General features: G+C 43.7%; 1 pseudogene; it reads right to left on the bottom strand.

Moving 5' to 3' along the window:
* Nucleotides 1-13,226: 13,226 nt before the first annotated feature.
* On the bottom strand, nucleotides 13,227-14,059 carry LOC133047175 (homeobox protein NANOG-like; annotated as a pseudogene).
* Nucleotides 14,060-14,476: the final 417 nt, after the last annotated feature.

Genomic DNA, 14,476 nt, shown 5'->3' on the forward strand with positions numbered 1-14,476 from the left:
TTTTTTAGTAGAAACTTGAGGATCGTGAATTTTACATTTTTAAATGTCTAGATTTTTAGGAGGGTATGAATAAATGACTGGATAGGAAAATAGGTCTCTGCTGTAGTTTCTTTTCACAGCTGACAGTTAGGAACCTATTGCTTTCAAATAAAGAACAGAGCAGGAGGTGAAATTGGAAACTAAACATAGAGAAAAAAAGAAAAAAAATTAATCTAGTATTTTTTTGCCATTTGACGAAAAGGAGAAATTTTAAAGTTGTGTGTGTGTATGCGTATTTGAGTGACGTTGAAGCTTAAAAAAAAAATCTCTTAGCCTCAAAGGCTGTGTCTGGGCTGGAGCACTTTGGGCTGCAGTTTCTTCCATTGTGAGATATTTACCCCACAAGACCGCAGCCACTTTCAGATGCCCTGAGAGTCACATAAATTCCAGTTTTGTTTAAACCTCAGAGCTTGAAAAAGCTTGCTATGAGGAGAACATTCCACATGTAATAAGAATGGCTCCAGAGGTATCATCAAACCTTCTAAAACTATTATTATAATGATTAGTATTAAAAGCCAACAAGTATGATATAATATATCAACATGTATGATATAATAACTAATAATTGTATATGCTTTCTTGGTTTGAAAACACTTTCAAACACACGATATCACACAGCCTTCACAAAACTGTTAGTTGGACAGGTGACATCACTCGTCTTGGAGACAGTGAAGAGTCAGCACAGAGTGCAACCCACCTAGCTCACTTGGTCCACCGTGGTGGGGGAGGGCGGTGGGATGAGGAGGGGGAGGGGGGTGGGACCGCATTGCTCAGTCGCATCAAGTCCAAGCCCTTACAGCACCCACATAGTTTCCCCCTTTGCTAACTTCTCAATATTTTTGAGAAAAGTGGAAATGACTTTTCTTTCTTTTTTTTTTTTACCACTAAGCATGGTTATTTCTAGGGTCAAGATAGGAGCAGTGAAGGGGAATGTTCACTTTCTTACTTTAGAAGGCTTTGTATTGATTGAATTTTTTGCTATGACTTGTGATAAAGGAAATCAATCCTGAATAGTCATTGGAAGGACTGATGCTGAAGCTGAAACTCCAATCCTTTGGCCACCTGATGTGAAGAACTGACTCGTTTGAAAAGACCCTGATGCTGGGCAAGATTGAAGGCAGGAGAAAAAAGGGACGACAGAGGATGAGATGGTTGGATGGCATCTCTGACTCAGTGGACATGAGTTTGAGTAAACTCTGGGAATTGGTGGTGGACAGGGAGGCCTGGCACGCTGCAGTCCTTGGGGTTGGAAAGAGTCGGACGTGACTGAGCGACTGAACTATAACAGAAGTAATTTATTTATCATTCATAAACATATTTATAAATTATCATTTCTGAAATAAATAAACTCATTTCCATTATTTTGGAAATAAGATAGCTTTGATTTGAAAGCCTGAACAAATCCTTATGAATGGACAGAAGACATTTTATGTGAGGATATAGATGTCAGGACTGTGATCTGAATAGATGGAGATGTTTCTCTGTTTTATAAGATCATTAAGGGTATAAGTCCAGCAAATTGAGAGTTGCACATTATGCATCAATTTATTGAAGGTTGGAACGAGGTTGTCATTCTAGTGACTGTCTTAAATGCTTTACAGGCAATAAACAAGTTAAACTAGTGCATGTAAGATCTTTACAAGGGCACCTGGCACATGGAAGATGCTCAGTAAGTAATAATAATTATTATTTCTTGTTCTACCTTTTAAGTATACAGGAAAAAACCAGGTCCCAGAGAAATGAGGGAGCTTCCCCAAGATTAGAAGATGTGCAACTAGCTGAAGCCTGAATCCCCTACAACCTGCCGCCCAGTAGTTATGTCGTTAAGGTTCGTCCCCATCCTCACCCCCTTCACAGCGTCTGCTCTGTCCACATGCCTGGAGGGGCAGCCCCAGCTCCCAGGTGACCCAGCTCGTCCACTGCTGATGGAACCATAATGAATTCCTGGCCCGAGCCCAGCAACCAACACTGTCTCCCAAGGGCAGAGAATCCAGGAATAATGGAGTCAGTGAGGGAAGTGAAGCTGGGAGGCCAGTGGTGGTGGTGGGGGGCACATGGTCCTGTGTGGGGTGATGGAGCAGAGAATCTGCTCAGCTGAGGGGGTGCAGGGGGCACCTGTAGAGCATGGGGTACATGCAGTCCCGAGAGAGTGAAGGCAGGGGCTGCCTGACAACTTTCTCATCCCAGCAGCTTCCCTGGGCACCTCCCTGGCCTCCTCCTTGGATTCTCTGCACAAACTTGTATATATCATTGCTTAGTGATGGGGTTTGTCATGGTAAAATCTTTGTGGATTGGGCTTCCTTGGTTGTCCAATGGCTAAGAATCCACCTACCGTTGCAGGGGACATGGGTTCAATTCCTCGTCCAGGAAGATCCCACACGCCACAGAGCAGCTAAGCCCGTTGGCCGCAACTACTGAAGCCTGAGCAGGGTAGAAATGGTGTTAGGCAGCAAGAGAAGCCGCCAAAACGAGAAGCCCAAATCAGAGAGTAGCCCCACTCCCTGCACGTAGAGAAAGCTCACACACATCAGTGAAGACCAGCGCAGCCAGGAAAAAACAAATCTCTCTGAGTTGCAAACAACAGAAGCCTACTGCACAGTGGCCTGAGGAAAAGCACCAGGGAGCTTTGGCATGGAGAGATGCCACTTATGGGCAGGACAGGAAGCGTCGCCAGCCAGAAAGGGGGCCGGGATACCAGGGCGGAAACCCTCAGCCAGGCAGCTGGTCCCAGAGGCTGCTTTCCTCCCGGGCCGGTGGTCTAGCATCTCCACCCCTCTGAACACAGAAGTCCTGTTTCTCTCAATGGCTGATGTTTTCAGCCCTCCATGTACAAAGCCTGTGGTTACCATACATTAATTTCCCGCAATGCACAGAAACTGCACCCATGTGGTTTGGTAGGAACTGTTAGGAGTCCAGCTGGGCCCTGGGTGCCCAGGTGCCGTTACTGAGGTGCAGGGGGCATGAGCCACAAGCATGGCTAGGAGCACTGCCTCTCCCCGCTGAGGGCAGAGTGAGAGAAAAGGAGCAGTGAGGGGCCGGGGGAGGCCCCAGAGGTTGTCTTCTACTTGACTAAGGCAATGCCTAGCGTTTGCTTAAACACTTCTATTCATTTTTATTGCAAAGTTAAGAGACACTTTAAAAAGGACTGTGCTCAGACGGCCAGTCAATACTGAGTTCAGCACAAACATTGATCATTGACTTACCACAGCCTCACACACCATGTACCAGTACTGTCCCCATCTTGTCCTGGCTGGGAGCGCAAGACTTCACACGTCCGGGGAGTCCATCCTCGGGTCAGCCTTTCTCTTCACTAGATGCTCTTCCTTGTGTTCAGTTACAGTAGGCTGTGTAGTTTCCATACACTTTTTGTAGTTTATTTTCTTGAGGTCTGTTTGAGCAATCTATAATTTGTCTCAAGTGATGGTTCTTCATATTTTTAAAAGCTGCCATTTTAGCCTGCAAGCAACTCCACCTGTGAGATTCAACACAGTGTTAAAAGCACTGTGAGCCTGGGGCAAGCCCCAGAGGACTCATCTATAATGTGGAAGTGATTGTGTAACCTTACTTCCGAGGGTTGTCAAGACGTTTAAGTGAAAATATCCGCCACAACGGCCAGCCCAAGAGAGAGGGTTAGTAACTGTTGGCTACTCAGCCCTGCTGTCCGTCCACAGACCCATCCATCCTAGCATGAGCCCTTTAGATCTTGATCCTGAAACCTAACACCTTCTATCCCACCTGGCTTTGAATCATCTATAAAGTGTCCTATGTCTTTGTCCAAGCAATTGATTTAAATGATGGACTGTAGGAAAGCCAAAGAGGAAGGCTTGAGGTATTCCACTAAGACCTACCCCAAAGTTAACATGGATTCACTAATTTGAACCCTTTGGCTATGATTATTAGGTTACTCATCCACCCAGGTGCTCTTGCTCAGCCAAATTTCTCCATCTTTTCTCCAAACATATCATGAGAGCTTGTCAAGTAACTTGGAATTGCAGTACGCTGTATTTGCATACTTTCCAGTTTACAACGCCAAGTTAAACAGATGGATACAAGTCCTTGGAAAATGCAGTAAGCGACTTACCATCCTGATGAGCACCGTTTTCCTGTGAGTTCTCCAACAGGCCCAGAAAAGCTCTTTGTACAATCTTTCTTAATCCAGGGTTGTTTTTAGGTACAAGTTTTGCAAAATCTATCTTTTGAAAAGTTAGATTGGCTTTTGTCCATTTCTGTTGTCTGAGCAGTTTTGATAGTGTCTGTCTAGTTTTCTATTGTTGTTGTAATAAATTAGCACAAAGTGTAGTGGCTCAAAATAAGAGACTATTTCCTTATAGTCTGTAGGTTAGGCTTGGACATTTTAGAGGTTTTTTCATACACTATTCCAAAATATCCTCCAGGACTAGGACCTCCTGCTAACCTAAGGTCCTCCATACCCTGCCAAACTGAGGACTCACATTTTATAATATTTGGTCAATTTTGAAAAGTTTTTGAAATTGTTGAAATTAAAAATATTCTCATCTTCCCAGTAATTCTAACTCCAGGAAGTTATTCTGCAAATATATTCATATAAGTTTGGAAAGATGTATGTACAGATGTTTATTACAGGATTTTTTCCTTTTTTTTTTTTGGTGAAAGCAATAGTTGGAAACACCCTGAATATACCCAAGTGAGAGATGCTTAGATAAATTTTGGTAGAAACATGCTTTGGAATACTCAGCACTGTGTCTCTCCCAAGTACATCATTAAGTGACACACAGATGAGGCAGCAGCATATGTACAGTGAAACCTTATGTGTTAAAAACATACCTACTCTCCTTCCTTTTTTAAAGGAAAAATTGCATGCTATAACCTATATTAAGTTTGTTTTTCTATTCAGGGTGGGAAAATAGGATTATTTGAAAACCACAATGGAAAGAAAGACTGATTTGCAGGTACCCCTATTTTTATCAAGGAAATAATTTTAATGAGCCCTGACTCTTGTATATATGTATGTATGTAAATAATGTTCATTGCAGCACTGTTTACAATAGCCAGGACATGGAAGCAACCTAGATGTCCATCGGCAGATGAATGGAGATGAATGGATAAGAAATGAATGGATAAGAAAGTAGTATTGCATATACACAATGGAATATTACTCAGCTATTAAAAAGAATGCATTTGAATCAGTTCTAATGAGGTGGATGAAACTGGAGCCTATTATACAGAATGAAGTAAGTCAGAAATAAAAACACCAATACAATATATTAACGCATATATATGGAATTTAGAAAAATGGTAACGATGACCCTATATGTGAGACAGCAAAAGAGACACAGATGTAAAGAATAGACTTTTGGACTCTGTGGGAGAAGGCGAGGGTGGGATGATTTGAGAGAATAGCATTGAAACATGTATATTATCCTATATGGAATAGATCGCCAGTCCAGGTTCGATGCATGAGGTAGGGTGCTCAGGGCTGGTGCATTGGGATGACCCTGAGGGATGGGATGGGGAGGGAGGTAGGAGGGAGGGTCAGGATGGGGAACACATGTACACCCATGGCTGATTCATGTGAATGTATGGCAAAAACCACCACAATATTGTAAGGTAACTAGACTCCAATTAAAACAAAAATAAATAAATTTAAATAATAAAATAAAAAATCCCAAATTAAAAAAAATTATTCCTTAAAAAACTTTCATTTTATTGATTTATTTATGGCTACACTGGATCATTATTGTGGCATGCCAGCTTTCTTTAGTTGTGAGAAGCAGTGGCTACCCTCTAGTTGTGTGCTGGCTTCTCAGTGTGGTGACTTATCTTGTTGCAGAGCGTGGGATCTAGGAGCCAGGGTTTCAGTAGTTGTGGCATATGGGTTTAGTTGCCCCACTGCATGTAGGATCTTCCTTGACCAGGGATCAAACCCGTGACCCCTGCACTGGCAGGTGGATTTTAACCACTGCGCCTCCAGAGAAGTCCTCAATCCTATCATTTAGTGATTCTTGTGTCCCAGTGGTTATAACTGTGGTATTAATCTTTCTCTTATTTTCAGTGTCAAAAGTACTCAATGAGTAAACTTAGCAGAATCTTTCAGTTTTTTATAATGTATTTTCCAACTTGAAAGTGCTCAAAGAATAATGGGAAAATAGCTAGATTTTGTATGTATTTCATGTCTTGACTAAAAGTACCATTTTGTTTTGTTTTTTTACTGATGTTATTAGACTGATAATTGCTTTGAATAAGATTAAATTTAATAAGATTTATTTTCTTCATTCAGTATTACATTCGTAATGCAGCATTTAAAAAAATTCCAATAAATTGAATGGAATGTTCAAACAAGATCTAAGGTAAGTATACGAATTCTGTTTATTTTCAAAGGTAGTGAGAATGATATGATTTTGTCCTAGCACTTTGAACTACACAAGGCCCAGAAAGTACTTTATAGTTAAAGATTTGCCGTACGGTATCATGAGGGGATGCTAAGGAATTCAGTTTAAGGTGATGAAATCACTATCTGGTTCTCATTTTCTGTCCCAGAACAAATTCATAAATCCCCTCATAAGGATGCTCCTGTTTAATAAACGCATGCAACTAGTATTTAGCATGGAAATAATACAGGTTGAACTGTGTAAATTTATTTTCTAAGGCAAGGTAAAAAATTAGAATATATGCTGAAAGCTGGAAAGTATTTTACTGTCAGGTCAAATAAGTTGAATATGGGAAAGATCTGTTCTCTAGTTTTGTGCTCTTACAGCTTACTGAAGGATGTAAATATATTTATCTATATGCCTATATATTTAACAAATAGCAAAATGTGTGTAACCTATGTGTATGCTATGTTTGCTGCTAAGGTTTCAAATGATAGGCTACTTACTTCCCTCAACAGTCAGAACTACTTGAGTGTGAATTTGTCATCGACTTATTCTTTTTTCGAGTAAGTAATTTATTAATTTATTAAATCTGAGTTTAGCTAAAAAGTATATATATATATATATATATATATATATATATATGTATATATATATATATATATTTCCAGAGTTTCCGGCTGACCTAGTGGTTAGGATCCCAGGCTTTCACTGCCATGGCTCGGCTTCAAACCGTGGTTAGGTAATTGACATCCCACAAACCACAAGGCACAACCAAAAAAAGAAAAAAAAAATGACCATGTCTCCTTTAGGTGGAGCTCAGAGTTTGCATTTAAAATATAAGCTACTACATATACACACTACTGGATATAAAATAGATAAACAACAAGGACTTACTGTATAGCACAGGGAACTACACCCGGTATTTTGTAATAATCTATATGGTATGTATACGTATGTATAATATACAGCTGAATCACTTTGTTGTATACCTGAAACTAACAAAAGATCATAAATCAACTACACTTCAATAACATTTTTAAATTAAAAATAAAATATAAGCTACTATTAGCACAAAGAAACAGTGCATTGTGTTACCATGTGCATATTTAGTATTTTAAAATATGATGTTTATAATAAAGGATTTTGAGTCCATCAAGAAGAAAAACGGCCGAGGTGAATAAAGAAAAAAATTGCTTAAGAAAAGGAAGTCAGCATTTCTGCAAAGGGAGAGATTTGGGGTTCTCTAGTCAGAAGGGAGTAGAGGGCTTCTCTCTGGGGGATCCTGGAGAGTTTAAAAGTAACTGAAGCTTCTTCAGTCAATGAGGAGAGCTGATATTTGTTGAGCATCTCTTGGGCACCGAGAGAAAGCGAACGTCTCGTCCGACTCTTTGCAACCCCGTGGACTATACAGTCCACGGAATTCTCCAGGCCAGAATACTGGAGTGGGTAGTCTTTCCCTTCTCCTGGATCTTCGCAACCCAGGGATCGAACCCAGGTGTCCTGCATTGCAAGCGGATTCTTCACCAGCTGAGCCACAAGGGACGCCCGAGAACACTGGAATGGGTAGCCTATCACTTCTCCAGCGGATCTTCCCGACCCAGGAATTGAACCAGGATCTCCTGCATTGCAGGCGGATTCTCTACCAGCTGAGCTATCAGGGAAGCCCGCTCTTGGGCACCCAGGGCTTGGCAAATGTGACCTCGCTTTTTCCTCACTCCTTGGTGAGAGTGGTCCTGCTTCTCTCCCTGAGCGACTGAGGAAGAAACTGAGGTGAAGCGAGGCTGCCCACTCACCCAGCTCAGCAGTCAGAAAGGAGTCATGAGGGGACGGGTGGGCAGCTCCGACAGTGGCTTGAGTTTTGTTTCACCTCCGCGCTTCGCACCTCTGACACATGACACTCACTACAGTAGGAAGTGGAGTCAGCGCTGCAGATGAGTGCGGAGGAGCGTCCGCAGAGAGTGAAGTTGGGGGTAGTTCAGGGAGAAATCTCTCTGGACACCCCGGAAGCTCTGGGTGAGCCCAGCGGAGCAGCCATGACAGCCCAGGCGGCAGCCGGGCCGCACGCCCGGCTCGCCTGGCTGATGGCGCCGTCTGGCATGGGCTTGGGGTGTGCACGTCCTCTTGGTCCACGGTGAGGGTGAGGGAGAGAGCAGCGGCTGCCAGGCAAAACCCTCAGCTCCTGGGGCACACGTGGCTCATACCAGGCTGCGTGTTGCTTCCTGTTGGTGTTTTGAAGCTGAGGCAATCCCCCCAGTGACTCACACCACCTTACTTGCCCTCTCCTGTTGGCTTCTTCAAAGCTGAGGCGACCTGGATCTGGTCAAGATTAGCCCAGTCCCCAGGCTCTCCTGATCCGTGACCACACCCCAACCTCTCCTTATTAGGAGCTCAGCTGAGCTGAGAGACACCCAAGTTAACACCCTTATGTGAGAACACAGGCCGGAGTCTGAACCCAGAGGAAGTGCGGCTCTCATTCACTTTCCCCAGTGCGATGGCCTGCGTGGAGCCCGCCTCCCTGTTCAGGGAGCCCAGGGCAAAAGGCTCCAGCAGCTTTAAGGACCCTGAGGCGGGGGTAGGGGAGGAACTCAGTGTAGAGAGCCCTGGGCCTGAGTCCGGGTGGGGACAGGGGTCTTCAAGCTTTCTCCATTCTCTTCTCTTATGGAGGCCTTAGCAGAGGTACCACAAGGGAACCCTGGCCCAGGGCCTCAGAAAACGAGACTAGGAAGGAAGAAAGTGCGAGTTAGAACATCTCTCAGGCCCGGGCCCTGAGAGAGGCTGCAGTGCCCAGCTGTCAGCAGTCTGGGGTGAGGAGGGCAGCTCTCCATGTGAGGCCGGCCAGAAAGGTCACACAGGTTTTCAGCCCAGAGTTGGACTCTTCACCTCTCTGTGGAGAGGGTTGACTCTTGTTTTCCCATCGCCTCTCTGTTCATTGACTTGTACCTTCTTTCTCTTCCATTCCATCAGGAGTTAATTCCAGTCTCTGCCAAAAGTTTTGGGGAGTTCTGGTAAAGTGTCAGTACACAATCTTCTACCCTTTCTCCAGCTCTGAAGAGCAGGGCAAACTATTGGGCAACTCACACCAGGAAGAGGGGTCTTCCAGCTTTAGGCAATGTCCCAGGTCCACGTTTTCAGATCCTTGCTGTTGGCTCTCAGAGCTGCCCCCATCCTTCCCTACCCTACCAGCCCAGCTCAGCGGCAAACACCCACGTCATCATCACCTGGGCATGGCCTCTCTCTGCAGCTGCTCCTGCTGTAAACCAGTTGGTACTCAGAGCAGAAATCAGGTGCAGGAGGGGTCAGGGTTGAGGCCTGCTGCCGGGAGTGTAGGACCAGTGATGAGCCAGAATTGTGCACCCTTAACTGTTTTGTGTGTGTTAAAATACACATAGCAGAATCTACCATCTGAGCTACTTTTTCAAGTTAATGAATTAATTTATTTTTGGCTATGCTGGGTCTTGGTTGCTGCACACTGGCTTTCTCTAGAACATTTGTTGCAGTGCATGGGCTACGGGCTTCTCATTGAAGTGGCTTCTTTTGTGGTGGAGAACAGGCTCTAGGCACACAGGATTCAGTAGTTGCCAGGTGAGGGCTCTAAAGCATGCCAGCTTCAGGAGTTGTGGCATGCAGGCTCAATAGTTGTTGGTGCATGGGCTTAGTTGCTCTGCAGCACATGGACTTTTCCTGGACCGGGGACTGAACCCATATCCCCTGCATTTGCAGCTGGCTTCTTATCCACTGTACCAATAGGGAAATCCCATCTTAGCTATTAAATATTTTTAAGTGTACAGTCCAGTGATATTAAATGCATTCACACTGTTGTGTAATCATCACTACCATCTTCCTCCATAGATCTTATCACTGCAAAACTGTAACTCTGTACCCATCAAAGATTAACTCCCCATTTCACCTTCTCCTTGACCCAAGAAAACCAGCATTCTACTTTCTGTCCTGTGATTTTGTATACTCTAAGAATCTTGTACATGTGGGATAACACAATATTTGTCTTTTTGTAACGGTCTTATTTCGCTTAGCAGAATGTCCTCAGTTCAGTTCAGTCACTCAGTCATGTCCAACTCTTTGTGACCCCATGAACCGCAGCACGCCAGGCCTCCCTGTCCATCACCAACTCCTGGAGTCCACCCAAACCCATGTCCATCAAGTCAGTGATGCCATCCAACCATCTCATCCTCTGTCATTCCCTTCTCCTCCCACCCTCAATCTTTCCCAGCATCAGGGTCTTTCCAAGTGAGTCAGCTCTTTGTATCAGGTGGCCAAAGTACTGGAGTTTCACCTTCAACATCAGTACTTCCAATGAACACCCAGGACTGATCTCCTTTAGGATAGACTGGTTGCATCTCCTTGAAGTCCAAGGGACTCTCAAGAGTCTTCTCCAACACCACAGTTCAAAAGCATCAATTCTTCTGTGCTCAGCTTTCTTTATGTTCCAACTCTTACATCCATACATGACTACTGGAAAAACTATAACTTTGACTAGATGGACCTTTGTTGGCAAAGTAATGTCTCTGCTTTTTAATATGCTGTCTAGGTTGGTCATAGCTTTTCTTCCAAGGAGCAAGCATCTTTTAATTTCATGGGTGCAGTCACCATCTGCAGTGATTTTGGAATCCAGAAAAATAAAGTCTCTCACTGTTTCCATTGTTTCCTCATCTATTTGCCATGAAGTGATGGGACCAGATGCCGTGATCTTATTTTTCTGAATGCTGAGTTTTAAGACAGCCTTTTCACTCTCCTCTTTCACTTTCATCAAGAGGCTCTTTAGTTCTTCTTCACTTTCTGCCATCAGGGTGGTGTCATCGGCGTATCTGAGGCTATTGTTATTTCTCCTGGCAATCTTGATTCCAGCTTGTGTTTCACTGAGCCCAGCATTTTGCATGATATACGCTGCATAGAAGTTAAATAAGCAGGGTGACCATATACAGTCTTGACATACTCCTTTCCCCATTTGGAACCAGTCTGTTCCATGTCTGGTTCTGTTTCTTCTTGAACTACATACAGATTTCTCAGGAGACAGGTCAAGTGGTCTGGTGTTCCGATCTCTTTAAAAATTTCCCCCAGTTTGTTGTGATCCACACAGTCAAAGGCTTTGACATAGTCAATGAAGCAAAGTAGATGTTTTTCTGGAATTCTCTTCCTTTTTCTATGATCCAGCAGATGTTGGCAATTTAACCTCTGGTTCCTCTGCCTTTTCTAAATCCAGTTTGAACATTTGGGAATTCATGGTTCATGTACCATTGAAGCCATTTGACCATTACTTTGCTAGTGTGTGAAATGAGTGCGATTGTGTGATAGTTTGAACATTCTTTAGCATTGCCTTTCTTTGGGCTTGGAATGAAAACTGAGCATTTCCAGTCCTGTGGCCATGGCTAACTTTTCCAAATTTGCTGGCATGTTGAGTTCAATACTTTGACAACAACTCTAATAATTTGGCCACCTGATGTGAAGAACTGACTCATTTGAAAAGATCCGGATGCTGGGAAAGATTGAAGGCAGGAGGAGAAGTGGATGATCGAGGATGAGATGGTTGAATGGCATCACCGACTCAATGGACCTGAGCTTGAGTAAACTCTGGGAGTTGGTGATGGACAGGGAGGCCTGGTGTGCTGCGGTCCATGGGGTTGCAAAGAGCCAGACACGACTGCTTGACTGAACTGAACTGAACTAACTTTGACAACATCATCTTTTGGATTTGAAATAGCTCATCTGGAATTCTGTCACCTCCTCTAGCTTTGTTTGTAGCGATGCTTCCTAAGGCCCGCTTGACTTCACATTCCTGGATGTCTGGCTCTAAGTAAGTGATCACACCATCGTGGTAATCTGGGTTGTGAAGATCTTTTTTGTATCTTCTTTGTATTCTTGCCACTTCTTAATATCTCATGCTTCTGTTAGGTCCATACTGTTTCTGTACTTTATTGTGCCCATCTTTACATGAAATATTTCCTTGGTATCTCTAATTTTCTTGAAGAGATCTCTAGTCTTTCCCATTCTATTGTTTTCCTCTATTTCTTTGCTTATTTTCTTACTTATGAAGGCTTTCTTATCTTTCCTTGCTAATTTTTGGAACTCTGCATTCAGATGGATATATCTTTTCATCCTTACCTTTCATTTCTTTTCTCAGCTATTTGTAAGGCTTCCTCAGACAACCATTTTGCCTTTTTGGATTTCTTCTTCTTGGGGATGGTTTTGATCCCTGCCTCCTATACAGTGTCATGAACCTCCGTCCATAGCTCTTCAGGCACTCTGTCTATCAGATCTACTCCCTTGAATCTATTTGTCACTTCCACTGTGGGATCGTAAGGGATTTGATTTAGGTCATACCTGAATGATCTAGTGGTTTTTCCTACTTTCTTCAGTTTTAGCCTGAGTTTTGCAGTAAGAAGTTCATAATCCGAACCACAGTCAGCTCCTGGTGTTGTTTTTGCTGACTGTATAGAGCTTCTCCATCTTCAGCTGCAAAGAATATAATCAATCTGATTTTGGTATTGACCATCTGGTGATGACCATGTGTAAAGTTGTCTCTTGTGTATGTTAATTACTAAGTCCCGTCCAACTCTTTTGTGACTGCAGGGACTGTAGTCTGCCAGGTTCCTCTGTCCATGGGATTTTCCAGGCAAGAATACTGGAGTGGGTTGCCATTTCTTTCTTCAGGGGATCTTCCCAACCCAGGGCTTGAACTGGTGTCTCCTGCACTGGCAGATGGATCCTTTACCACTGAGTCACCTGGGAAACTCCAAGGTAAAAAGGTACAAAATTCTAAAAGAAGAAAAATTCCAAAGAATACAGTCACTGCTCATATTAAAGATAGAATAATATAGCTATCTATAAAAATCCTGACTCTACATTTATAGAGTAATTTGGGAATAAATCCATGATTTGCTGCTGGGAACTTAGCAGTTTGCTATGTTACATTATAGCTTTCTCCAGCAGTCTCCAAAGTGCCTTCCAAATCAATGACAGGACAGTTTTGCTGGACCTGGATCTGGGGTGGCAGGAATTCCTCGACACGTTTGTTGAACTGACTGTTCCAAATCTGGCTCTTCTGGGCTTGGTGATACCAGCTCTGACTCTTTCTGGGATGGTTGCTTCAAGACCAGCTGTTCCAGCTCTGGCTGCTCCCAGGTGGGATATCCTAGGTCCATTCACTCTGTATAGGCAGGTTTCCAGAAGAGGTCACCAAGCAGTCCTGTGCCAGGAATAGAAACCCAGGAATTCTGTGGTTATTGAGCCCTGAGTCACAGAGTCACTGTTCCTCGGTCAGTTGTTTTTCTGGTTCTGGAACCAGGGCCTCACCTGTTTGCAGCTAAGTTTCAGGATATTGGAAAGTTCTTGCATCTGCTGGAGACTGATTCCTGCCTCTGAAGACTGTCGTTGAGCACAGACATCTGGGTCTGAGTGAACATGGTTCTGATCTTCTGTTTCTTACCTAGGTCTGTCTCTTCCTTCTTCGCTGCACTCTTCTCTGCAAGTTTGGGCAATAGTTTTACTCTGGGGCTTGTGGAAGAATCAGGACTGTCCAGTCTCCTTGTTGAGGGTCCCAGCAGATGATCCTTGCAAGGACCCCTGGTTTCCTTCAGGCCCAGAAATTTCAGAATTTGGTGAAGAGTCCCTGGAATTGGATGCTTTGGGACCAAGCAGGCTGGGTCCACACTCATATTGTGGAGATGAAGCAGAGAGGAAAAAAAACCTGTGAGCTAGATGGTAGGAAGAGTCCAGGCTTAAGAATCTAGGTAGAAGAGCTTAGAGAAAGGTGAAGATCTCCAGGTGTAAAAGAATTAAGAAGATGGAATGAATGGAATCAACTGTCAGATAACAGGAGCAAACCAGCCCAATCTAGAGAAAAGAAAAAAAAAAAAGTCTTGATTCTTAAATGAGGTCATACTCTCCAGCAGGCAGGGATCCCTCCCTTGCTTGCCCTCCTGTCTTTGCCCAGAGTACCTGCTGCCCTCCCAATGACTGTGACCAAGTTGAAGTCAGGTGAGAGAGGCTTGCTGAGATGACCCAGTGGAGTCTATGACGCCACCATAAAGTGGTTGGTGGAGCTGTGTGATATTGTTGAAAAAGAAATAGAA

This window comes from Dama dama, chromosome 26 (genome assembly GCF_033118175.1).
Source record: "Dama dama isolate Ldn47 chromosome 26, ASM3311817v1, whole genome shotgun sequence".
Classification (NCBI taxonomy): domain Eukaryota; kingdom Metazoa; phylum Chordata; class Mammalia; order Artiodactyla; family Cervidae; genus Dama; species Dama dama.